General features: G+C 41.2%; 1 long non-coding RNA gene across 1 annotated transcript; it reads left to right on the forward strand.

Annotated features, from left to right (window-relative positions):
• Positions 1-318: 318 nt before the first annotated feature.
• Positions 319-22756, forward strand: LOC121643441. The gene is made up of 4 exons (XR_006011114.1): positions 319-396; positions 17066-17072; positions 20834-20839; positions 22746-22756. It is a non-coding gene; the product is annotated as an uncharacterized LOC121643441 (long non-coding RNA).
• Positions 22757-23748: the final 992 nt, after the last annotated feature.

Below are 23748 nucleotides of genomic sequence, written 5' to 3' on the forward strand. Positions count from 1 at the left end.
CTTTCTCTGCGCTCTTAAAACTTGTGCTCTTCAGGGTGCGCTTGTTTTACTCGACACTGTGACTCCAGACTAGTAACTGTTTTTTGTTTTTGTTTCTTATTGCCACCAAAGTTTGCTTACTGTTATCATGTTATAATTTTCCTCTTTACTTTAAAAGTAGACACGTAATTGTTAGTAAAATTATAACCCATTGGACTTCTGGTAAACCCATGTAATCAGCTGCTGTTTCAACTAAGATGACTTGGTGAGAGCACATAAAGTGGAGATCTAAATTAGGTTGGATGACTATGTATTTGATTTTCTTAAACTCTATAATGCCATATGTATCATATTTGATACGTACAGGTTTTGAGACCAATTGCATAACTTTATGTTAAAAACCTTGTTGAAAACCTTGTCTTACACAATTATAGTCTTCCTCCCCGTGGCATTAAAAATCTGGAAGCAGATCCTGCTCCTGTGATACCACCGATACCACCCCTGCTGCCACCATCAGATTAGGAGGAGAAACTGCAAAACGACACCAAAACAACGTGCACCCCCTATGCTCGAGTGTGAGAGCAAACCCACCAGCGTCAGCTACATCGTAGCCGACCACACGCAGACGCTGCGCAAGCATAAATCCACCTTTACAGCTGTGGTGTGGACCCCAGCCTACCCCGATCTGGGTGGTTGCTATGACAGCGGCTTCTGTGGACATGGGTGGACTGGCTGTGGAAGGAACCCTATGATATTGTTTCCTCACAGCAGCATCAGGCCAGATGTTGTAGCATTTTATACCTACATTTAGTTTAGAGACAGAAATTAGGGAGTCATGTTTGTGCAGAATGGGGAGACAACTGCTTTGTGTGTGCACGGATGTGTGCGCGTGTGAAAGAGACTATTATGAGTGTTTTTATTTATTTATTTATTTAGTATAGCTATGTTATCTATTTTGGTGTGTGAAGGCTTGTTTTATTTTTAAAATGCATAAACTGCTTTGTTGCCTTTGGCATGAAAAGCATTTTTTAAATAAAGTTTGATTTGATATGATAAAAGCAAATCATCTTTGTCTCAGTTTATGATTTCCTTAGCTTTATACTTAGCATACAGTACGTTGGTAAAGGTACAGTTAATTTTTAAATTAGTATTCTTACTGTAAGTCAGAAAGTCACTGTGTTTTTCTTTCATTAAAAAAAAAAAAAAGCACAGTAAAAACATAATGCTTACTAGAAATTGGCAGGGTTGGGTTATCCAGACATGTTTACTGATGAGGGTGGGGACGATTTGCTGCAGTATTTATCTAGTATTCTAGTGGCTGGAGGATGTTTAACAGATAGCTCAATTAGCAATCCAAGAAAGAGGAAAAAACATCCAAGAGCAGAAGTTTTGAGAGCTGAGAATGTGTCTGAGGGAAAGAAACCAAGCCTGAGCGCAGGAGATTTGAACCTGCAACACTAAACTTGAGAAGAGGGGCAGAGTTTTGAAGGGAAAATGATATATTTGAGCACAAGAGTGGACTTTTGGAGTGTGAGAGCAGAGTTTTGAGAGAAAGCAACATGATATTTGAGTGTGAAAACAAGAAATCTTGCTCTCAAATCAAACAATTACGCTCTTGATTGAAGAGGGAAATATCCCCGTTCGTATTCAGATTAAAGTTGGTCCGTGTTTTGGGTGAAGTCAGTCTGAAATCTGTCTGTATTCAGGTTCAAGTTGGTCTTTATTTGCTGTATTCAGCAATATTTGTTCCTGATGGCTCAAATCAGGTGCGCAATCAAGAAACACAGAGAAATATTTTGCTTTCTTTGTCTCATTCACAATAGAGTTTTTGATGTTTGTGGCAATAAGAGAGATGAAGGGTCCTACATAATGTGCTTGAGTTTTATTTCTTATGCCTCCAGGGAACACTGATAAATTGTAATATAAAAGAGAGAATTAACCGTGTGGCCCAGCTTAACTGAATAGGATTAGTTTCAAAATAGCACACGCTTCATCATAAAACCACAGCTAGGGTTGCAAAATTCCAAGAATTTTCAAAGTTGAAAAACTTTCCATGGGAATAACGGGAATATATGGGAATTCATTGGAAATCTACTAAATTTAGGTTTATTCACCTAACATGGACCTTAATATAGTAGAGGAAAATATATTGTAGCATAATCTTGGCTAAAAAAAAAAAAAAAAAACTGATTTAATGCAAGCACAGTTGACTATCTATGAAATTCAATCACATGCACACAGCGCACTGCTTAGTGCAGGGTGTGTATTTTTCCATCACACCAACTGGTGATTTCTTCAACCCTGGAGTATTGACGCCACACTTGAGATTGCATAAAGTCAAGTAAATTTTCATAATATTTTGGGGTAAATTTATTTTATACATCAACTGTAAAATATTTTGAAGAAAACTCCAGTTGCTCTATATCTGTTCATGTTTATAAAAGCTTTTTTCCTATTATTTTACAGAAAAATGTCACGTTTGCCATCTGATGTGTGGAGGCCTTTCCCACAAACTAATGCTAAGGGAAAGTCTTTGTATGTGTGTAAATATTATGCAAAGACATACATAAAAAATTTGTACAAAAATGCAGCAGCATATTGTTAAGTGCCAAAAATTTCTTAAAGGGTCAAAACATATATTTCCAAAATTCCCCAGCCTAACTTCCCATGGAATGTTTCTAGAAATTTACTGGAAATTTACTGGAAATTTTCCTCCCCTTTGCAACCCTAACCCCAGCTACCTACTTATTTTCTTCATCCCTCATCGGACTTTATCATCATCCTCAGCGCCGACGTTCCAGTCCTGCTGTTAGCCCGCTAGGCTCTACCACTGTGTCGGTGTGGGTGATGCTAGTTGTTGTCACCATATTAGCATATTAGACTAACTAGCTTTGAGCTGCTCTGCCACCGCATCCCTGGAAGTGCTGATAAATTTATTCAGTGATCCCTGCAGTGACTCATTAAATTCTTTCTGCTTTTTCCTTTTCTCAGAACCAGACTTGTGCTTGTGAAATCAGATGACATGTTAGCTTTCGCCTCTTCTGTCTTCAGTGAGGCCTAATGACATAGCGGCAATGAAAAACCCACTTAACTTGTTTGATTTATTTATTTTTTTATTTTATTTTATTCATTTATTTTTTTCCTATGGGACCTTGACAATGACAGACAAATTAATTAAAAAATTTTAAATATCAAAGCAGGACTGCCGGAGCGAGGCCCCCTAGTGGCGCGAGGCCCCCTAGTGGCGCGAGGCCCCCTAGTGGTGCGAGGCCCTGTCTGCCGTTCACACAGTCCATGTGACTGATTCTGGGGGTCCAGAGGTCCAGGTTATAACAAAGAGGTCACAGAGTTTTTGCTTCACACCATGACCTCAGCAACAGCATACATTATAAAAATGTTTTTTATTCTTTGCCTTATAATTCAGAGCGAGCTGTTGACATTCGGTTGTTTGTGTTGTTTTTTTGGTATTTGTCTGTTTTGTGATGTTCGTGTTGTTAAGTTGTACAGTACTTTGGTCAGCCTCTGTTCTTTAAACCCGCTTGTAAATAAACTTGATTTGACTAATAATAACAGTAAACATGATAAACAATAAAAATAAGACGATGAAGAAGGGAGAAATCTCAAAAACAAAAAATTGAGGGGGGTTCTTTTTATTTAGTCTTATTTCATTGTGTGAGTATGAAAGTGAAGGATGTGATAAATATCTTGCAGGCTGATGGAAATCTGCTACTAGCAGAGATGTTTCAGCTTTCACTAAAACTCATTAGTCTGTTTTTGTGATGACAGCTTCAAACTGGCGCCACTATTCTAATTAAGTCCGGTTTTTAACTTGAATTTGTACCTGTTTTGTCAGACGTTTTCCACTCTGTGGCCAAATAAAGGCTTCCTGTTTGTCTGGATGGACACATAACTGCTGCTGGATTACTGAGACAATATAACAGTAATAATGAGACTCAGTGTGTTAGTGCTTTCTCAACATTGTTACAGAAAATTTTACAAAAAATGTTCAAAATCCATCTGAAAGAAATATGTTTAAATAAAGAACCGAAAGCTGCAGTAGAGCTCATAAAACATTAAATAATCATGGAAGTTTGATCTGTTGATTTTTATCTCTTAAGAATGATGCAGCTGGTGTTAAACGTCAGATCAGAGATCAATATGTAAACAGTATCTTTGCAAAGGTCAACTTGATCAAGTGAAAAAGAGCTTAATTAGTTTTAGTCCAGACAGTTCAGGAGAGGTCTCCAAACTGGATCCTGTTCTCAGAGTCCCCTGTGGTGTACGGCCATGCGCGACATTGGAACGGGTTGGGACAGTGAGATGTCACTTCCGGCAGATGCACATGTGTATAAGTCTCTCCAATAAAAGTTAGTGGACTAAAACGTCATGGCATTTTTTCTCACCTCTGCCCCCGTTCCTCGCCCTGCCTGGTGAGCACCCAATTGGTCTCAATGGTACGCGTCCTTCCTGATGCTGCGTCCAGATCTCTGCTCAGTGAGCCCACCATTCGACGGCTATTTCCTCAACACACGATCAGGGCAGGCACAGTGGACCTGTATGGTTATGAGCATGCTAAAATTGGCATGGTGGGGACGGTCACCCTTACGGTGCGTTACGGCTCTGTTCTCCCTGCGTTTACCTTCCAGGTGTCTCACCAGGGCACCAACCTACTTGGTTTGGATCTGTTCAGTGCCCTAGGCTTCTCCATCACAGACAATGTGGGCTCCACCCTTCTGACCGTTACCACACCTTGGCAGCACCATTGGCCGTCACTCTTCACCGGACTGGGCTGCTTCACTGCTTTTAACCACCAGGCCCTTACTGACCCAGCTGTGTTTCCCGTCATCCAACTGCTGCGCTGGCTGCCCCTCGCCCTATGCGACAACATAACACCCCCCACATGGGGAACTTAGATGGTAACTTCACCCACAGCTGCTTCTCTTCTGAGGGTACAACAGACCTGATGGTAGAAAGTAAAGTCTGAGCCATGCATATAAACATTTAGGAAACTGGTTCCACTGAAGAGGTGGTAAAGTGCAGCCAGTGAACACACATCTAACTTTATATCACATGTAACTTTTCTTATCAGATATTTCACCTTTCAGTCATAAAACATTTCAACACAAACTTAAATCAAATTCTGCCTGTATTTTAACTCCCACACATACTCCTCCAGCTCCCTCACCCCGCTGCATCTTCAGCTCTCCTTGCATATATTGCTTGTGTAAATTAGCATAGTATGGAAATAAATCCAGTGACATCTCTGGCTCATTATACTCCATGTCCTCATTAAGAGCCGTGTCAAAGAGACCGGAGGAAACAGACTCCGGAGGTCTCAGGGGCCTGAGAGGAGGTCTAAATGAGCATATTAATGATGGATTAAATTATTTAAGGAATAAATGATTTTGTGTTGATTGGTTTGAAGATGTATAACAATAGTCAAAAATGTTGAACTAAAAGCCCTCTTCTGTGAATTCTGACTTTTCTTGACTTTTAAAACTTTTGTTCGTCTGTTTCGAGGTCTGGACTACAAATTGTTATTCAGACTAGCATTAAACTGTTTTTTATTCCTTTAAATGTCAACTTGTTTGTTTCTTTGTTTGGAGACCAGAGATGTTGAGCTGGTTGCTGTGTTTGTTTTAATGAATTCATACAGTTGTGGGTCCACATTCAGATAATAAAGTTTCTGTGAAATAAAGAAGAAACTGGAAAATCTGGACAACAGACTGAGCTGGTCAGCAGATATGGACGCTGTGTACAGGAAGGGCAGAGCAGATTCATTCAGGGTCTGCTCTAAGTTACCGTACATCCTTTATCAGTCCAGTGTCCTTTTCTACGCTGGTGGGTGATGGCGGGTGATGGTGGTGGTGTGACATTCGAAGGTTTCCTGAATATAGTCTTTAGTGCCTTAACTATGTTGCAGTAATTTAAGTATTTATTGCTACTTTATATGTATTTTTGCTTGATTTTATTGATTCTAGTGATTCTGTCTTATAAAGGTGTGAATGTGAACGAAACCAATAACAGTGATGAGTAAAGAAAATAAATATGAGACTGTTTAGTTCTTTTAATAAAAGGACCAAGTATAAACCTGTTCTATAGGAAAGGTTGCTTAGAAGGCATACCAAGATGGCGACGGCAGGAACTGAGCGGTTGCCGCAGTTTTTATGGAGCCTTTATAAGACCTGGCCAGAGGCAACAGATTAAAATAAGTCACTAAATCTGGCATATTTGAAAGTCTTCCTTAGTTTTCAATATGCTCTGTCCCTGTCAAATAAACAAGTAAATAACTAGACCTTCTGTGAGTGTGTGTGTGTGTAGGTGTGTGTGTGTGTGGGTGGGGCTTATTTAATTGTAGAGGAAACAGTAGATTATATTCCCAACCACAACAGCATGGTAAATTTCCACCACTAAACTCTTTATGTTTCCGTCCAGCTTTAACTAAATAAGAAGATGCCTTCATTTAAAGGTGCATTGCTGCTGACAGCATTTAGAAGTCTTATGTCCTGCGGTATGAAGCTGTCCCTGAGCTGGTGGGACAGGTTTGAATGCTGCCAAACCATTGGCCAGACGGTAGCAGACAAAACAGTTTGTGACTGGGGTGGCTGGGGTCCTTAATGATTTTGTTGGCCTTTCTCCCACACCGCAGGGTGTAGAGGACCTCCATGGATGGCAGGACCATCCCGGTGACGTGCTGAGCAGTTTTCACCACCCTCTGTAGATCCTTGAGGTAAAGGGCGGTGCAGCTGCTGTACCAGGCAGTAATGCAGCCAGTCAGGATACTCTCTATGGTGCATCTATAAAAGTTGCAGAGTATCCTTGAGTCCATGTTGAGCCTCCGTAGCCTGCAGAGGAAGAAGAGCCTCTGTCTGGCTGACTTTGTGATAAAGTCAGTGTGATAAGTCCAGGTGAGGTCCTCACTGATGTGGACCCCAAGAACCTGAAGCTGTTAACTCTTTCCACCGTAGCCCCGTTAATGGAAAGGGGGGCGTGTTCCTCCCTCTGCCTCCTCCTGAGGTCCATAATCAGTTCCTTAGTTTTGTTGACGTTAGGATGGAGATTGTTGTCCTGGCACCAAGATGTCAGGCCTCTGACCTCCTCTCTGTAGGCCGTCTCATCATTACCGGTAATCAGGCCAATGAAGGTCGTATCTTCAGTCGTATCTTTCCCTTTAAAGAGTCATCAAAGATATTATAACAAGATTTGTGTTATATATTTAAGTATGAATTAAAAAGCAGCTTCTGTCAGATGAAGGAAAACAATGACAAACAAAGATGTTATGATTAAAATAAATAACTACAGCCAGTGCCAACCCCACCCAAAATCTCCCAGTGGTCCGTTCTGCTCAGATATGCCTCAAACTCACATTTGACAGACAAAAGTGTTTACAGATTTATTATTATTATTATTATTAATGATAATCATCATCATCATCATAACAATAATAATCATAATAATAATAATAATACTAATAATATTTATATTAATAATAATAACCAAACTTATCCAGTTCAATTTTGTGCAACTTGCTTCAACTGTGTAAAACATCAAGGAAACATCTGCAGCAGACAAAAACCTACGAAAAACATGTTAAAATACTGCCAGTAAAAATAAAATTGTGCTTAGTCTGCTTTGTAAGGCTTGATGAGATTCAGCTGTAGACGATGCCTCTAGGGCCAGAGGAGGAGGGACACGTACACCTGTGGTTGCTATGGTTGCTAGGTCTTGTCACATTACTGGAATCATCCAAGCTGCAGGAAGTGTCTGATATTTGCAGCATGACAACAATTCTAATCATGATCATCTATTATCAGCATAAAGGTAATGGTTACGTAATTATGAATGAAAATATCTTAATTTAAATAAAATGTCTAGTTTCTGGATGGGAGGGCCCTGCCCCCTGGTGCCCACCCCTAGCGCCGGATCTGAAGGTGGATATGATTTAATCAGGGACATGGAAACCCCTTTTTGCTTGTAAATGAGCTCTCCTTCATTCTCTATTTACTCACTTATTTTGTTTAGAAACTCAGAAAATGTGAGTGCAGCAGTTGTTTGTGCATCCTCTGAATCACAATGTTTTCTAAGTTTATGGTCTGTAGGTTTATAGTGTGTGTGTGTGTGTGTGTGTGTGTGTGTGTGTGTGTGTGTGTGTGTGTGTGTGTGTGTGTGTGTGGGCGCATGCCTCCAGTAATTTCCTGCAGCAGGATACTGTCAGTCCATCTGATGGAGAAACACCGTTAAGTTTCATTGTTTTTCTCTGGGGCTGAGTCTTCAGGTACCTCTTCCAGCATCGCTCCGTCTCACCTTGTCATCCCTCTGTTTTCCTCAGCAGCTAGACAGATGCATATTTTCCTAAAACATGATGGCTACGGGCCAATTAAGAGAAGCTCAAATATCTGGGTTTTTTTTCTGTTGTTTTTTGTTTGTTTTTTTAAGTTTTGTTTATTGGTGTCTGAAAGCCATTTCCTCTTACATGATTATATTTATTCTGGCTGGAAATTATTTAGAAGAAAAACAATTATGTCTTTTTCTTTTAAAAGTTAGAGTCACCCGACTGTGATCTTTGAAAACCGTGACATAATGAAAGGACTATTTTTGCTGTACACAACACATTAAACTGTTGGCCTCCTGCTTTGCTGTGTGTGTGTGTGTGTGTGTGTGTGTGTGTGTGTGTGTGTGTGTGTGTGTGTGTGTGTGTGTGTGTGTGTGTGTGTGTGTGTGTGTGGACTTTTTCAAACTGAGTAAATAAATGAAACAACAGTGCCCCCTGCAGTTTCTGACAGGACAAAATCATCTCTGATGGCTTTCTCAGTGAATTCTGCTTCCCCTTCCACCGTCCCTGCTGTTCCCTTGTAAAGAGTCATCAAAGATAAAGTGTCTCTTTACTCACTTGAAACGAACCTGGAAGCTTTGAAGCTGAGAACACACCGAAGGCAAGCAGCTGCATGGATTGTAGTCGAGGATTTCCTCCGGTTGATGGTAGAGGAGAAAAAACAAGGCTGTGATGAAGACATCAGCCCATAAATGATGCAGCCACTCTGGGTAAAAGAACCTGCCAGCCCTCCTACACGCAGCTCTGGTTGGGGACGTTTTAAAGGAGATGGCGTGACTGAACTGTCGTATAATGTCCTCGTGATGCTGGGCATCATCACAGTGTTTCAACCCATTCTCTAGAGCCTACAGTTTGATGTACTCGTGGGAGCTTTTGGGTAAATAATTCAACATTAGCTCACCTGGTAAGTCATTGTGCTGTCGTACATCAATATAGCGGCACTAAAAGTGAAAAATGATGGTTTGTGTTATTTTCATACAGCAGATAAATAAATAAAACAAAGACTGAAAACATCAACCTCACAGAAAACATGCTGTGGATGCCAAGAGCAGTAGGTGGTCCAAAATCAGGAAGGAAAACCTCCAATTAGAACCAGAACCCAGAAGGAAAACCCTCCATCAGAACCAGAACCCAGAAGGAAAAGCTCCATCAGAACCAGGACCAGGAAGGAAAAGCTCCATCAGAACCAGGACCAGGAAGGAAAAGCTCCATTAGAACCAGAGACCAGAAGGAAAAGCCCCATTAGAACCAGGACCAGGAAGGAAAAGCTCCATTAGAACCAGAGACCAGAAGGAAAAGCCCCATCAGAACCAGGACCAGGAAGGAAAAGCTCCATCAGAACCAGAACCCAGAAGGAAAAGCTCCATCAGAACCAGGACCAGGAAGGAAAAGCTCCATTAGAACCAGAGCCCAGAAGGAAAACCCTCAATCAAAACCAGAACCCAGAAGGTAAAGCTCCATCAGAACCAGGACCAGGAAGGAAAAGCTCCATTAGAACCAGGACCAGGAAGGAAAAGCTCCATCAGAACCAGAACCCAGAAGGAAAAGCTCCATCAGAACCAGGACCAGGAAGGAAAAGCTCCATCAGAACCAGAACCCAGAAGGAAAAGCTCCATCAGAACCAGGACCAGGAAGGAAAAGCTCCATTAGAACCAGAGCCCAGAAGGAAAACCCTCAATCAGAACCAGAACCCAGAAGGAAAAGCCCCATCAGAACCAGGACCAGGAAGGAAAAGCTCCATTAGAACCAGAGCCCAGAAGGAAAAGCCCCATCAGAATCAGGACCAGGAAGGAAAAGCTCCATTAGAACCAGAGCCCAGAAGGAAAACCCTCAATCAGAACCAGAACCCAGAAGGTAAAGCTCCATCAGAACCGGGACCAGGAAGGAAAAGCTCCATTAGAACCAGAGTCCAGAAGGAAAACCCTCAATCAGAACCAGAACCCAGAAGGAAAAGCTCCATCAGAACCAGGACCAGGAAGGAAAAGCTCCATTAGAACCAGAGCCCAGAAGGAAAACCCTCAATCAGAACCAGAACCCAGAAGGTAAAGCTCCATCAGAACCAGGACCAGGAAGGAAAAGCTCCATTAGAACCAGGACCAGGAAGGAAAAGCTCCATTAGAACCAGGACCAGGAAGGAAAAGCTCCATCAGAACCAGAACCCAGAAGGAAAAGCTCCATCAGAACCAGGACCAGGAAGGAAAAGCTCCATCAGAACCAGAACCCAGAAGGAAAAGCTCCATCAGAACCAGGACCAGGAAGGAAAAGCTCCATTAGAACCAGAGCCCAGAAGGAAAACCCTCAATCAGAACCAGAACCCAGAAGGAAAAGCCCCATCAGAACCAGGACCAGGAAGGAAAAGCTCCATTAGAACCAGAGCCCAGAAGGAAAAGCCCCATCAGAATCAGGACCAGGAAGGAAAAGCTCCATTAGAACCAGAGCCCAGAAGGAAAACCCTCAATCAGAACCAGAACCCAGAAGGTAAAGCTCCATCAGAACCAGGACCAGGAAGGAAAAGCTCCATTAGAACCAGAGTCCAGAAGGAAAACCCTCAATCAGAACCAGAACCCAGAAGGAAAAGCCCCATCAGAACCAGGACCAGGAAGGAAAAGCTCCATTAGAACCAGAGCCCAGAAGGAAAAGCCCCATCAGAATCAGGACCAGGAAGGAAAAGCTCCATTAGAACCAGAGCCCAGAAGGAAAACCCTCAATCAGAACCAGAACCCAGAAGGTAAAGCTCCATCAGAACCAGGACCAGGAAGGAAAAGCTCCATTAGAACCAGAGTCCAGAAGGAAAACCCTCAATCAGAACCAGAGCCCAGAAGGAAAAGCCCCATCAGAACCAGGAAGGATGGCTATCTTTCTTTAAAAGCTGGGGGTAGAGAGGACAGGAAATAGGGGTGAACTAGCAGCAGAACTCTAATCCAGGGATGAGAAAAGAAGAGAAACACGAATGAACGACAACATCAGATGTTTCTACATGGAGATTAAGGGGGCAAAGAGGAGCCCAGTGCATCATGGGACATCCCCCAGCAGAGAGGAGCCCAGTGCATCATGGGACGTCATCAAGGGATGGATCAGGGTCACCAAACCAGATATGTTAGAAGATTAACAGGAAGGAAAGTTTGAAGATGATCTGAAGATACGCTCTTAGGGAAAAAAAAGTGCTGTTTATAACCATATAAGGTTCTTTGGCTTGTCCTCATAGGAGAACCCTTATTGGTGTCTGTTAGAACCCTTTGTAAGGGTTTTAACTGAAACCTTTTCAGAGGGTTCTGACTAGAACCATCATAAAGAGTTACACCCAGAACCAAAAGTAGAAGGTTCTACCCAGAAGCACCTATGACAGGTTCTACACTGAACCCTTCAATGATATGGTGGTTCCACCAATAACCCTTGCTGGGGGTTATAGCTGGAACCCTTGAAAAAGCATTACACAATGATAGATAAGGAGGACATGCTCTCTCAGGAGAGGTTATGTTGGGGAATAAAGGTGAGCATAGGCCAGTGGATTAACCAATGTTACAGACAAGCCAGGCACCCCAACATGTCCTCATCAGGTGGATGAATATCATCTCCAGCAATGGTGACATAGACAGGAGAGACAAATAAAATCAGTCAGTAGCATCTGTACAAGACATAATTACCAGATGAATTACCTAGCTGTCTGTAGTAATGGTAATAGTAATAGTAATGGAGAATAATCTGAGAATAGGCCCATAGTAATAGTGATAGTGGAACAGACTTGTCTTCTAACTCCTGCAACACCAGCCTCCATCAGCACACACTCAGATGGAAGTGAGAGGACCTCACAAAGTTTTAACATTGTTTTATGTTGTTAAATTTGAATGTCTTTTCAGTAAACAAATTCCAGGTTTAACACAAACAGAAACGTTGCATGACATATGATAGGACCATGCTGGTCCACGCCAGTGTTTTCCTGTTGGACTGTGCTGCTGTGTTTCTGGCTTGTGTTTGTGTGTTAGAAATGATGATATTTTGGTATATTTATTTGAGCCTCCATTTTCCCCACATTCAACAGCAAAATTGGATTCACTTTAATTGTATAGTTTAATATGTTTTAGATATCTTATTGCATTGTGCTTTTAATAGGACAACAGTGGCACTGCAAATTCATGTCATCTCACCCAAAAAGGCACCTGCAAAGTCACCAAAACCCTCTTTTTCAAGCCAGTGGCACACATCATGTTGTCCAAAGGTGATAATTCACCTGCAAAGAAATAAGTAAAAGAAACAGATGTTAACATTAAGATATTCTATCTTTCCCCATGAAAATCCTTAGCTAGTCATGCTTACCAAAATAACATTTAACTTACCTTCATTCTCTGAGGTTTCAGATGTTGTTATACTTAACCCATCTCTTAATCCAAATTCCTACACAGGTGATCACGTGAGTGAATAGTAATCACCACTGACATGTCACACCTGTTTAGTCAGTATGGAAACCAACCCTCAGCTCCCACAAGGCAACCAACCAACCAGCCAGCTAAACAGACCACGAGGGCACTGCACAGAATTTTATGATGAGTTTAGTGAACTGCTGGCTACAATCTGTGTAAATTTTAACTGTGTAATTATTGTTGGAGATTTTAACATCCATGTAGATAACCCTCAGGACAAAGCAACTAAGGAGCTCAGTAACTGGAGAATTTTGGGCTGACTCAGCATATAACAGAGCCCACACACACTGAAAGACACAATCTAGACTTCCAAGGGGTTGGGATGTTTCCATGGTGTGTGACGTGGACCTGTCTGATCATTACTGTGTTTTCTTTGAGTGTACAGTTCCTGTTCACACAAATGTCTCAATAGAGATGATCACAAAACACTGTATAACTAAAAACACGACTGGGATGTTTAATCAGATCTTCTCTTCAACACCTGCCCTGTCAGTGGGTTCAGCCAATGAGCTTGTCACTAGTTTTTATGCTAAAATGTTAAATATTATGGATGCTGTTGCTCCTATTAAGGTGAAAGTTGTCTCTGGAGCCAGATCTGTTACAGATTGTGAACTTGTCTTTAATTTCGGGCGTTATTCTTCAACTAAACTTTTTAGCACAAAACAACTGCTACGATGTCTTCTGGTCAGGTTTTAGACAGCACCACAGCCTGTGGTGCCGCAAAGGGGGGTAAAGGGGAAGGATTCTAGGGGCCCATGACTGACAGGGGCCCAGAAGGGCCCTCAATGCAACTGTAATACGAACAAAATGATCTAATATTCAATGATAAACTTACAATTAACCAAACATTTTAGTCACAATGACACCAATCAGCATTCAGGAAAATGGTGCTTGCTGGCTGTGACTGACCTCCTGGAAAGTGTCAGCACTCTAATCCAGGATTAGTTGGGTTTACTAGAAATTTACCTGGAAAATCATTGCCTTAAACCATTCTAGTTTTCATAAATTCTGAAACATGTTAAGTTATGTCAACATGGGCGACCATTAGCCTTTACTCAAACCCATTAGTTCATTTACCTAAGTTTCTTCATACGCTCTAATTGACTGAACTGTCTTAAATGAGATTTACGCAAATTGATTAATTCTTTCACTGAACTTTGTCATACACCTTTCAATGATAACAATTTCAAGATTAGAGGTCCAGAACAATCTACAGGATTGAAAAGGTGAAAGGAGGTTATGTCAGTAACCATCAATTCCTTACCCATGACATGACATATAAAAGATGCAGTTGGTGGTTTTTTCTTTTCCTGTACTGTCCAGTTCACTCATGGTACCAACGTTAAAATTCAAACAGGGCAGAAGTTTCTATCTAATTGTTAACATAGCACAGGAATTAAAGCATTAAACTCAAATTTATAGCACAGCAATCAAAAAAGGTTAAATTTCAGCTGAATCTGCATTTCCCATGAGCCTTTGTGGTCCAGATATGTTACGTTTTGAAAGTAGCTCCACCCCCTCTGACAGAAACATAACATGTTCAGTTTTCTTAACTAATCATTATTATTACACTGCACGATGTAGGAAATTATTAGAAGTCAACCTGATGGTTTAACTCATCACCTGACTGGTCAGCACAGTAGTTTATCATAGAGATCAGGGGTCAAAAGCCAGTCTTGGCACACTGTTTAATTCCAGGCTTTGTTGGAATCCGTAAAATAAATTGATGAGAGCATTCCAGACACATGCATTAAAGGTCCCATATTATGCAAAATTCACTTTTTAATGGTTTTGGAACAGTCATACTGGTCCCCCCGCATGTGTAGGAGACCCGTAAGTGTGAAACTCTTTCAGGCGCTCTCTCTCCCCCCTGCTCCACCTCTAGGGAAGTAAGCGCTGAAATGAGCTTGTTTGAAAGCGTGTACGTTATGACGTCATAAGGGACAATAACCACTCCCCACAGAGCGATGGACCCGCCTACCGGCTCTCAAAGCCCGCCCTCTAAAAATCACCTAGCGCCCAGTGTTTTTCCCTCTTCGGCAACCCTCGTTAGCGGACATGGCTACGCGACAGAAGCACTGTTCTGTTTGTGGCTGCATAAATAAACACGAAAACGTTTTTTTACTTCCATCCACTGAACCCACGAGGACTGAGTGGATTAATTTTATTTTTGGAGGAAATGTACCCGGAAAACTTCCAAAGGTTTTGCATGTCTGTGGCCAGCATTTCAAAGAGGACTGTTTCCACAACATGGGGGCATGGAAAGCAGGCTTCGCCAACCGTTTGAAGCTGAAGCCAGGTTCAATACCAACTGTCCGTGACACAGCTGGAGAGGTAAGAGCTGGCAGTTATTTTATCGTTTCGGCCTTATTAGTCTGATAGCTTGAAAATATATTAGCACTGTTGTAAATGTAGCCAAGTGATGCGATGCGATGGGCGGAGCCAACAGCTGAGCTGCTCCACCAGGGTTCCGCCCACCATAAACGGCACATTTCTGAAGCTGCTAAAAAGAGGGAGGTGAAGAGAAGCCGCTGCACTCAAACTGAGGGTCGATTTGTCCATACCATGGCGGAAATATTTCATTTAGATATTAATGAATGGTCTCAGATTGGGAATAAAGTGTATAATATGGGACCTTTAAAATACTTTTTAAAACATGAATATTTGAGGGTGATGATCTCCTAACACCCATACTTTCACCAGGCCTTGAAGAACTTTTTCTCACTAAAAAGGGTTCTCTGCATTAGAGGGGTTTCTACAGGAACCCTTATTCTGACATAGAACCCTTGATAGACCCTGTCAATGAAAATGGGATTTTCAGACACAAATGGTTCTGGGTAGAACCTCTGCCCTTCACGGAGACCTCTTTTGGAATCCTTATTTCTAAGAGTGTAGAGAGGGGGTCTGCTTCCTGGAGCCAAACTGGGAACTGGTTCTACAGAGGGATCCAGTGGTTCTGCCTCCCATTCTACTTCCAGAACCTCTAGGAACCACCAGTAAACCTGCAGTCTCTGGGTGAAATGCTGTGATGGGAAAATCTGGAACTCAGATATCTTTAGGATCCAGTGGATCTTGGTCACTAAGAGCTTTAAATGTGTGGAGGAGATTTTAAATTCCGCTCTGGATTTAACAGGAAGCCGATGAAGAGAAGATAAAACTGGAGAAATATGATCTCTGATGGTAATTCTCATCTGAACCCTCGCTGCAGCATCTTGGATCAGTTGGAGACTTTTCAGAACATTTCTGGGACAGAACAATAGGCTAATCAGGAACAAATCCATGGACTAGTTTTCATGCATCACTCTGAAACAGGAAGCTCCGCATTCTGGGAATATTAAGTTGGTGGAAGAATGAGGTCCTAGAAACCTGTTTTACATGTGTCAAAGGAGTCAAAATGAAAAACATGTAAACTTACCTGTTGAAATAAATTATATGTGAACACAAAGAGCAGATAGACACAGTAACACAAACCCTGATACCTATTAGATCTGTTAGAACTGTTCAGATACAGGGATGCCGTAAAGCCAGGGTCATCAGTCAGTACAACACAAAGACAGACATGAAATGACAACAGATGCTGGTGGATTCTGGTCCAAGATGGAACCAAACCATAACAAACCAAAGTCAGAATCTAACACCCATCAGCTGTGAAAGTGTAATCAAGGATCCCATTTGTAGAAAAGGATTTTAGGAGTGCTCCTATTTATGAATGCTTCCAAATAAATGCATCTGGGTGAAATGAAAAAAAGAACATCTGGTCCGAATAATCTACACAGGAACGAGACATCCCTTATGCTCCATCTCCAATAAACAAACACAACTTCTCTTCTTCTGAAACACAAAACCAGGAAACGGTTTAACAGCTCCAGTCAGTCCTGTTTGTGATCATCTGTGAGTTCAGGACTGACATCTGTATGGTTTTAAGTTTTCTTCCTGTTTCAGCTCTCTGCTGCCTTCCTTTAACCACAGCAGCAGTTTGTCACAGCTGTTCAGCAGAAAGAAAAGGGTAAATATGTCAATGAATGTGGCCTGGACAGGGTCCATTTTCAGTGGTACCAAAACCATTAAACCACTAGTTGTTTGCTCTAGACGTGTTTCAGCTGGCAGTGGTGGTCCTCCAACCAGAAAGATGCCTCAGTACATGTGTGGAAGTGTTCTTGGGGATTCTAACCCCTAATAAAAGAGCTGCATGAGTGTTTGCATTACTGAGAAACATTTAAAGCTCTAAGGGGAATCTGGACAAAATTAAAAAGGTATGATGTGTTTTATCTTTTTCTACTGTTTTATCCAAAAATATGTAATGTGCTATATATTAATGATTCTTGCTCTGTGGTAGATTGTATGTAGATTAGTTTAATGTTATCTTGTTGAAGTACTGATGTTGCTGAGGCAGCTGTTGTAGTAGCACTGAAGTCCAAACCAAATATCCCATTGGGAACAATAAAATCTGTCATATATTGTTTCGTATCGTAACATAAGATAAGATAAGATATGGTATGTTATCGTAACATGATGTATCCTATTATCTAGTATTTATGTATCATTGCGTATTGTAAAGTATTGTATCATAATGTGTCATATTGCAGCATATTGTAACAACGTATCGTGTCATGACATAATTTATGTTATCATATGACAACGTATCATATTGTAAGGTTTTGTAAACAGATCTAACATTGTAACATAACGTATAATGTATCGTAACCTATTGTATCGTACGGTATCATACCACACCACAGCATAATGTAATGTAGCATATTGTAGCATATTGTAGCATATCGTATCGTATTGGCCAATACATCCATCATTTCTCCATTATGATGGCTGGACGTGGAGGCGTCTAGGCCAGATGGAAAAGATGAGCCTGCTGACTCAACGGGTGGATTTAAGAATCAATACCCACACATATTGCGTTGAGACGGTTCCACACCCGCACTCTTTTTTTCTTCTTCTTCTTTTTCTACACTGTGCACCAACATGGCTGGTCTAGCGGCTCTCTGGTCTTCCCTGTGTCTGCTCCTCCTCTCCGTCTCCTGCTGCCCTGTGAATCATGATGGCTGATGGTGATCAGCTGATCGGCTTTTCTCTCTTATTGTGTTTCTTTAGCATTCAGCTCAGAAGGAAGAAACTAGCAGCTCATGGTTCATACCAGCACATATTTACCCCAAAGTATTGTTTTTGGCAGGACCTTCTCTAACACAGTAGCTGGCTGGTGGTAGACAGGGTTTATACTTCAACTATGCAGGGGCGGGTCTAGAAAAGCTCTGAAGGGGGGCCAGGCAGGAGCACTGGCCAGGAAAAGGGGGCACAGATAAGACCTTGGTGTTTTTAGCCAGATCATCAGTTTTATCAGTTTCTTCATCAGCTGTTTAACTTCATTTGTCAACATCTGGTGGTTTTATGACAGATATTATCACCATGTGATAAATTCTGCATTATGATCTAGAACATGATAGAGATGATGCAGAACAACATATAAAAGAACATTACATGCTGCATTTACTGACCCATGGACATATGATATTTACCCAAGTGAAGGTCAGTTAGCAGTAAATATTTGTAGCATCAGCTCACAGTAAAAACAGGCAAATTTGAGGCGTAGTCACGAATGATGATTAATCATGATTAATCGTAATTAATTAATTTGTAATCTGTGATTAATCTGATTAAAAAATTTAATGATTTGACAGCCCTAATGAAAATATAAAAGGAAAAGGTAGGGAAAAAAAAACACAAAAAAGGAAAAGGAAATAATCTTAAAAATTTAGATATTGTTACCAAGATTAATTAAAATATGGTAATGGGAACGCAGTGGCAAAGGTACAATATCAGTAGTAATAATAATAGTGAGAGCAATAATGTCAGTAACAATAATAATACCATTAAAAATAATAATTATTATGATTATCATCATTACCATTAAAATAAATAAATAAAAGGGAAAGGACAGGGAAATTACCAAAAACAATAAAGTAAAAATTACTTAGATATTATTAATAATAAATTAATTATACAACCCCACACCCCCCTTAAGCCATGCTTAACTTATGTTTGAATATAAATACATTTTTTACTGTTTTTGTCTGTCCTAGTAGCAGCGAGATTAATTAATCAATTAATCAATTAAAAGTGGGTCCAGAGTGCATACGATGACAGCCGGTGTATTTGGCTATGTTGTGGAATTGTTTCCATGTTGTATTTGCGGTAGGGATAGTGGATATATGCTTCAAGATCCTTGGAGAGGTGTTGATGGGGAATTGCTATTCTTGATTTACAAGAAACGAGAAATAAATAATAAATAAAAATAAGACAATGCTATATTTGTCAGTTAGGGCAGTGTCACAAACCACACTACCACGCATGGCATTAAAAACAAACAACCACATGATAACACTTAAAACACAACATGGATGGATGGATGGATGGATGGATGGATGGATGACTGGGTGGGTGGGCGGACGGACGGCCGGATGATGGATGGATGGATGGATGGACGGACGGACCGACAGACAGACAGACGGATGGACGGACGGCTGGCTGGCTGGCTGGCTGGCTGTCAGCATCAACTCTAAGTGAGACTGAATCCCTCTGAACAGACGGTGCAACGATGCAATTGAAAAAGTTTGTGGAAACTGGATGAGTTGTGTCTGAAGATCATTAAATCCAGTGCTGTTCCCTGAGATGGAAAAGCAACCTCATCACAAATGCAGAATTTACTAAATGGAGAACACAGGACAAGAATCAGCAGGCTCCTGCTAAAAGACGCCTCCTGGAGGATAAACATCTTCCTCTAAGCTACTTCGCAAAAAAATCTCAGAGGGTGGGCTCTGATATTCACAGCACATGAAAACAGTCCTCTTTACTGATGAATCCCAGTTAGAGCTTTTTAAAAGTAACAATAGGATGGAGATGGACATGAGAAAGAATAACAGACTGAAAAATTATTATTGTAAATTTACTACATGAAACCATCTCGGGGTCTAGCAGGGTCGAGGTCAATCTCAAAGCGGAGATAGGATGCTTGGATTTAGTCCCAGCCCTCATTTAAAAGGCTAATGTCAAGTTGAAAACTTTCCTCTGTTTCTTTAAGTCAGTAATAGATTTGCATTCATTACTGTCACTACAGTAGACTAATTGCAGCTCAAGTGAAGGATGATACTGAGTAAGATAAGTTATATCAGTGTCTCTGTGATTTATTGCAGTTTAAAATTCATCTGCTGTAAACTTAGTGAGCATATCAAGCACTGTGAAGAGCCCACAATCCTGCCTGAGCTTCCCCTGCAGACCACCATCACTCACATCGCTGGCACTGATGGATTCATCACTGCTGCACTGCACTGGTTCTAGGAGATGTGAAGCTGGAACTGGATGCTTATTCTTAACATAACTGTGTATTTAATGAGACACCTGATAACCTGATATTACCGAGCTTCCCCTACTATGACACCATGAAAAACAGAGTGGAGTCAGATTCTGTAACAAGTTAAAGTGGTGAAGAAACAAGAAGCCTGATGACAGAACGGGAGATTTTCTTGGTCTACTTTGGCCCCTTAGTACCAACGTGGCCTGGTTTAACCAGCACAGCCTACCTGAGTATTGTTGCTGACCATGTCCATCCCTTTATGACCACAGTGGAGCATCTTCTGATGCTACTTCCAGCAGGATAATGCACCATGTCACAAAGCTCAGATCATCTCCACCTGCTTTCTAGAACATGACGATGAGTTCACTGGACTCCAATGACCTCCACAGCCACCAGATCTCAGTCCAGTAGAGCAGCTTTGGGATGTGGTGGAACGGGAGATTCTCATCATGGATGCAGCCGACAAACCTGCAGCAACTGTGTGATGCTGTCATGTCAATATGCAGAAAACCTCTGAGGAATGTTTCCTCCACCTACCTCCATCTATCACAAAAGTAAACGACCACCGGCTTGCTTCTGACTTTTGTCTGATGGTGACTAAAAGATGACAACGTTTACTCATGGGAGAATTTAACACCAGTAATTAAAATGGTGGAAAGAGAATTAACAACCCGGTGTTTTGATGAAACGTGCTACAGTGTCAAAACATCCTACTGAAGGCTGAATTTAGAGGCATTTTAGAAGCATGTACAGTCTGAAGAAACAATATCACAAATCTATTTGCATAATTACAAATATACATCATAGTGTTTTACCTTATGTATATTTATGCAGGTAAGCTGCATCTTCAGTGTAAATTAATGAATGTGTCTATTCATTATATGTATTATATAACAAAAACACAATATTCACAACAAATTATTATATACATTAAACATGTAAGAAATGTAAATACATTTCTCTTAAATGCGCACCTTCCATCTGGGATTAAAAAAAGTCATTTTCATGCATTTCATTTGTACATTTTATAAACAATTTCTAAAATACATAAAAATAGATTAAGTGAAAGTTATTCTTTTTTTTTATATTATTAATGATGAAACATATTTAATAATGAAATATCTAAGAGTTTATCTTCTTTACTTATTTCATAGTCGTTTACAGAGGTTTGCAAAGGGGGTCCCCAGCAGGAGGTTAAATTTTAGGGGGGGTCATGATATGGAAAGGTTTGGACACCCCTAATCTAAACAGCATTGATAGATAATATATTAACCCTAAATAATTCCAAAGAAAAGTCTCAGTAACATGGAGGTATCGTGGACACAGAGTTGGGGGCAGCATGGACTCGTGGGCGTCTTTAACACGTAGAAATGGCGTTTTCGTGTTGTGCACATGAACAGAAGGTACGGTAGGACGTCTGGATGGGTAGGGTGAAATGTTGGATGAAACACTGGCGCAAGCAAGTGCAACCTGATGAAGTAAATATATAATCTTACAGATATCACAGTTCCCTGTGATTTCTGTCAATTTCCTTGAGATACAGATCACTTGTTGGCACAAAATGTCAAATATTGAGTTAAATATCACAGAATTCATTTAATCATGTCAAAATAACAATTATAACTAAATTATTGAGATAATTTACAGTCATTTTTACATCATGCACATAATGGTTGTTTTAGTTTTCATTATTAATTCAATTATTTCACCACAGGTTTTATATATGTCCTATTATTTATTGATCATTTTCTATGGCAGATATTAGACTAAATCCTTGTCATGCATCGACAGTCCGAGTCTGGCTGAAATCAGACAGCAGGAGCTTCTCTTTGTTGAAAAAACATCACAACTCTGAGCTCTAACAAATGTCATTTTTTCCTCTTCTGGTGGTTTTTAGAGATGCAGCAGCGTCCGTGGCTGACTGTGAAAGGGCAGGACGGACTGTGGAGAGTCGGGGATGGCATTTAAACCGCTGACAGATGGGCTGCCTCACCAACGCCTGAGCAAAATACAGTCACAGCGAGATCTGTGAGGCTGAAAGGCAAAAAGAGCTCTGATGGTAGAAGAGAAGAGGACGGGTGGAGGGTCGGCTTCAAAGGCTGTGGTGGGTGGAGCTGCTGCAAACAGAATGAACACACCAGCAGATAACACACACACACACAGTGATGTTTTGTATGGAATATTAACTATAACACATACACTGGGAGAAAATCACTTTGAACTGAACAAATACTTTTTCAAAGTTATTATTATGAAGACTAGGTTTAAAGTTTATCACCAAAACTTGAACCCCTAACCCTGACCCTAGTGTTTGACAGGGAGCGAACAGATGAACAAACTTAAAGGCCCCTACGTACATACGTCTGTTTCAAACATTGTCCTACATTGCTGTCCTCATACTTCCATGCATCTTTTGCATTGCCATGTTGTTAAGTCAGTTCCTCCCATCTTCTTCTTCTCTGGTTTGTTTCATTCGCTGGTTGCATGTCAGCTGTTCTGCTCACCACTGCCCCTGAAAATTGACCAAATTAAGCATATAACTGAAGCAGGAGACGGACGAAACTGTCCGTCATCTAAGTATTCGTCTTTTGCGTCGAGCATCAATGAGCCTTTAGCCTGGCAGAGTTATGACTACCAGAGTCGGGGACTCGAGTCTGGGACTTGGACACCAGTTGCACAGGGTGGCTGTGGCTCAGGACGAAGTGCAGTGGCTCCTGGCTTCCCAGCCTACATACCAAAATGTTCTTGGGCAAGACACTGAACCCCACGCTGCATCTCAGTGTTTCTATCAGGGTATGAGTGTGTGTGACTGGTAAAAAAGAATAGTTTATAACTCAGAAGTGCTGTGTGTGTGTGTGTGTGTGAATAGGTGAATGTGGCATTGAGTGTAAAAGTGTATGGAGGGCTGAAACTGACAAAATTAAAACATTTTCAACTGTTTTAATTTAACTTTGTGTTAATATTCCTATTTAATTACTAGGGCTGGACATGTTATGGCGTTATTGAGTTAACACATTCACTAATTGATGTTGCTGCTTAAAGAATCTGTTTATGTTAATTGTTTAGTGCAGGGGTCTGCAACCTTCCCAATCCAAAGAGCCATTTTTCCCTCAGCCTCAGCTTTTTAAAGCATTTTTAGCCGTGTATTACGAGCATTGTGGAGGGTCCAGAGGGCCACTTGCAGCTCCAGAGCCGCAGGTGTAACGGTTGTCTCGGGAAGACCCGGAAATTCAGCTCACACGCGATGAACAGTTTGAACAGTTTATTAATGCTGGGATGGGTGGAGGCAGGAAGGTAGCCGCTTGGTCCAGGCAGAGGGAATAGGCGGAGATCGGTGGTCGGTTTAGAAAAAGGGTCAAAATCCAGGTTGGCAGAAAGCAGGAGAGTCCGACAGGAGATCAGGCAACGGGAAGTCCAATGGAGGAAGCAATGGTCGGCAACAGGGATCTAGAACAAGACAATGATTAAAACAGGATCTCACACAAGGATTGTAGGTGACCATCTGGCGGGGAAGCAGCGACCGGGAAGGGATTAAATAGGGAGATGAACAGGTGAGGAGCGTGAGTACTAATGAGGCCCAGGTGGAACAGATGAGTCTGATTACGGGAGGAAAACCAAACCAGCCCTCATGACAGCAGGTTGAAGACCACTGATTT

This window comes from Melanotaenia boesemani, chromosome 7 (assembly GCF_017639745.1).
Source record: "Melanotaenia boesemani isolate fMelBoe1 chromosome 7, fMelBoe1.pri, whole genome shotgun sequence".
Taxonomy (NCBI): domain Eukaryota; kingdom Metazoa; phylum Chordata; class Actinopteri; order Atheriniformes; family Melanotaeniidae; genus Melanotaenia; species Melanotaenia boesemani.